The sequence below is a fragment of the Mus caroli genome, unplaced genomic scaffold (assembly GCF_900094665.2).
Source record: "Mus caroli unplaced genomic scaffold, CAROLI_EIJ_v1.1 scaffold_22991_1, whole genome shotgun sequence".
NCBI lineage: Eukaryota > Metazoa > Chordata > Mammalia > Rodentia > Muridae > Mus > Mus caroli.
The window spans coordinates 4,257-8,062 of NW_018391464.1; the positions used below are offsets into that span (position 1 = coordinate 4,257).

Consider the following 3,806-nt stretch of genomic DNA (forward strand, 5'->3'; position numbering starts at 1 on the left):
AGCAGTTTCAATTAACCTGTACCTAATGAGATCTTTCAGACTCTGAACCACCAACCAGGCAAGATACACCAGCTGATATGAGGCCCCCAACACATATACAGGAGAGGATGTAGGGTCTGGTTTCAGTCAGAAAAAATGCACCTAAAACTCAAGAGACTGGAGGCCCCAGGGATTGGGGAGATCTGGTGGAGTGAGAGGTAGGGGCTGGGGGCATCTTCGTGGAGACAGGGGGAAAGAACGTATGAGATGTGGAACAGTCAAAGGGTGGATTGGGAGGGGAATAAAATCTGGAGTGTAAAAAACAAAAGATTAAATAAAATTTAAAAAAGAAATATTTTAGCAATCACCCAAGAATACATAATAAAATATATAAATCATGCTTGATATTTGTAATCTCCTTAATGACATGCAAATTCTCATAGAATCAGTATTATATGTGAAATATATAGTGCATTTTGCTATTGATTTTCAGATACTCAATTTCTCATAATTTCTACTAATGATGCATTAATACTGACTTAATTTGTTCCTAAATTCAAGAGCACTTGGTGTTCATGGCAAATATTTCACTATATCCTCAAGTGAAATGACATTCTTAATTTTTTTTTACTTTTCTTTTTCATTAGTAAGAAAAGTGATCAGACAAAATTCATAATATTTCAACAATTTCTAGATTATAAAAATGAACCTGTGAGGCAGAAATATTTAGTAAGTTGTCTAAGTGTATAGCTTTCATTTTGAAGTAATGAGTGTAAAATCATTGGTCTCGTTAATATTTTTTGCACATAAGCTATGAGCATTTTACTTGCTAAGAAATTTTCAATATTTATAAAAATTATTTCATTAGGGTGTAAACTGGTTTGAATCAGAAAGATCCCCTAGGTTCATGTGCGTGGATGCTTTATCCCTGTTTGGTAGAACTGTTTGAGAAGTATTTCAGGGTGTGGTCTTGATGGATTACCTTTGCTCTTATTGAAAGAAGTGTTTTACTAGGGGTGAGCTTTATGCTTTAAAAAACCAATCCAGTTCCAACTTTGTATACAACATAAGCAGATGATTAGATGTGATATCTTAGCTGCTATTCTAGCCCCATGTCTGCCTGTGGAATTCTCCTTGTCATATCGTTTATAGACTAAAACTCTGAAACTCTATAAAACACCCAAGATAGTTCCTTCCCTTATACATTACCTTCACAATGTTTTTTTTTCCACACAAAACTAAGATAGCAAAACATAGCAAAGTAATTTTGTAGAGCTGGATCAATGACAGAGTAGTTACTTAGGAGCAGGTGTGAATTCTTGGGCTTGAAAATAAATGCAGTAAGAAGCACAACTTTTAAAATGTTATTTGTGCATATCATGGGAGACATGATACATTAAATATAAAGAAATTTTGAGTGAAATCTGTGGAATATTACTGTTAAAGATTCACAAACAAAACCAAAAGGAACTATAACAAAAGATTTCCCTTAAGAGATGAGATCAATGGGAGATGGGAGTTCAATATTGGCATAAGGACAAATGACACACCAATCCCTAAAGAGGAGGTCATACCTTAGTCCAGAAGTTCATAAAGATATATCATGGTCCAGCATATAAAGGAAAGCACTCATTTCCTTTTTATAACGTGAATCTGTGCTCTAGGAAGAGGCTGGTGAAGACTTTACTGTGGATTCACAGGTAAGTGCATTAGAGAAGTAACTACATAATTTTTTCTGGTGTCTCCTCCAGTACAAGAATGAACATGATAAAAGCTATTTATCTTTGATCTAGCTCTTCAGAGGATTAAGAATTCACACTATATTTTATGATCAGCATTTTAAAAAGATTTCCAAAACTATGAAGCATTAATTTTATGTTTCATATTCTTGAAATCCAAGAAACAGGATTGTAGATTGATATAATATTTTGGGATAGCAAGGTCAGGTTAAAAAAAAGACACTGTTATCTCTCCTTTGATAAGTACATAAAAAGATTTCTACTATTTCTTTAGAGGTTGACATAATTACATTATTATCTCCTTCCTCTTCCTACTTTCAAACACTTATATAAGCCGTATGCTCTTTTTCACATTTATGGCTTCCTTTTCACTAACATTCATACCATGCACACATACAAAAACAGATACATATGCACAACCTAGTCAGTATTATTTCTTGTATGTTTTGAAGTCTATGTTAGTGAATAATTTTTATGTAAGACCCTATCATGAGGCATCCGTGAAATTGAAAATGAATCATTTTAGATTAATAACTTGTTTTGAACACTTTACTCCTTGTGAGATGCCCAAAGTAAAGCTAATTCATTTATACTTGCCCCCAACAAAGTTGCTTTTATGTTTTTGGGGTAAACATAACTCATAGAAAATGAATAGACAGTTGCAAGATGTAACATATTCAGATTCAAATACCTATAGCAAAGCCTTGTTATATATTACTAACATGATGGACACTGGGTCTCCAAAATTGAATCATATTCTGTAACTGAATCATTTTACTCTTAACATTTCTTGACTACTCTCCCATAGTATCCAGTAAGGAGTTGAAGGATTTTCAGGCATTCCCACCACATGTGTCACATGTACGGGAGAACAAACAGTAGTAAAGTCTCTGTGGAACTTTAATTTCACTGATATCTTTTATCTCCACAGATTCTATTAGAGAAGAATGGTCCTGACAAATGGCTCTTTGGTAACAGAGTTCATTCTCTTGGGGTTAACAGATAACCCTGACCTTCAAATGCCCCTCTTCTTAGTTTTCCTAGTAATGTATATGATAACTGCCTTTGGGAATTTGAGCTTCATCCTTCTAACTGTGCTGAACTCTCACCTTCACACCCCTATGTACTTTTTCCTCTTTAACTTGTCCTTCATAGACCTCTGCTATTCTTCTGTTGTTACTCCCAAATTGCTGATGAACTTTGTACTAAAGAAGGTTTTGCAGGATGTATGACTCAACTCTACTTCTTCTGTTTTTTTGTCATCACTGAATGTTATGTCCTGACAGCAATGGCCTATGATCGCTATGTGGCTATCTGCAATCCACTCATGTATAAAGTTACCATGTCCCCTAAAATCTGTTCCTATCTTATGCTTGGTTCATATTTGATGGGTTTTTCTGATGCCATGATCCATACTGGATGCATCCTGAGACTGACTTTCTGTGATGGGAACACCATCAATCACTACTTCTGTGATCTTCTGCCTTTGATGCAGCTCTCCTGCACAAGCACCTATATAAATGAGGTATTGATTTTCCTTGTAGGGGGGAAAGATATCACTGTGCCCAGTATTGTCATCATTATTTCTTATGGCTTCATCCTCTCTAATATCCTCCAAATAAAGTCCACTGGGGGCAGATATAAAGCCTTCAACACCTGCAGTTCTCATATAATTGCTGTTTTCCTTTTTAAGGGTCATGCATATTTATGTACCTGAAACCCTCCTCTGTTGGATTGTTGAATGATGGAAAAGTGTCTTATGTCCTGTTCATTGTGGTCCCCATGATGAACCCTTTAATCAACAGTTTGAGAAATAAATATTAAATAAAAAATTAAATTTGCTCTGAGAAAAACTTTGAGTAAGAAAAAGTTTTAGTGATAAAGTTATCATCTTTATGACAACTGTGTCAAATATAAGATTTTTAAACTAGTTATTATTAATTAAAGGATTTGTAAAATTGTTAATCTATCATTTGTTCAGTGAATAAATAAAATAAAAATGATTAGTCAGTATCATATTTGACAATGCTCTTTAATTATGTCTCTTTAAAATTACTTTGTTCTAATTCAGTTGTTTCTTTTTTTTTT

General features: G+C 34.1%; 1 pseudogene; it reads left to right on the forward strand.

Moving 5' to 3' along the window:
• Nucleotides 1–2,665: 2,665 nt before the first annotated feature.
• Nucleotides 2,666–3,594, forward strand: LOC110289196 (annotated as a pseudogene).
• The last annotated feature ends 212 nt before the right edge of the window (nt 3,595–3,806 follow it).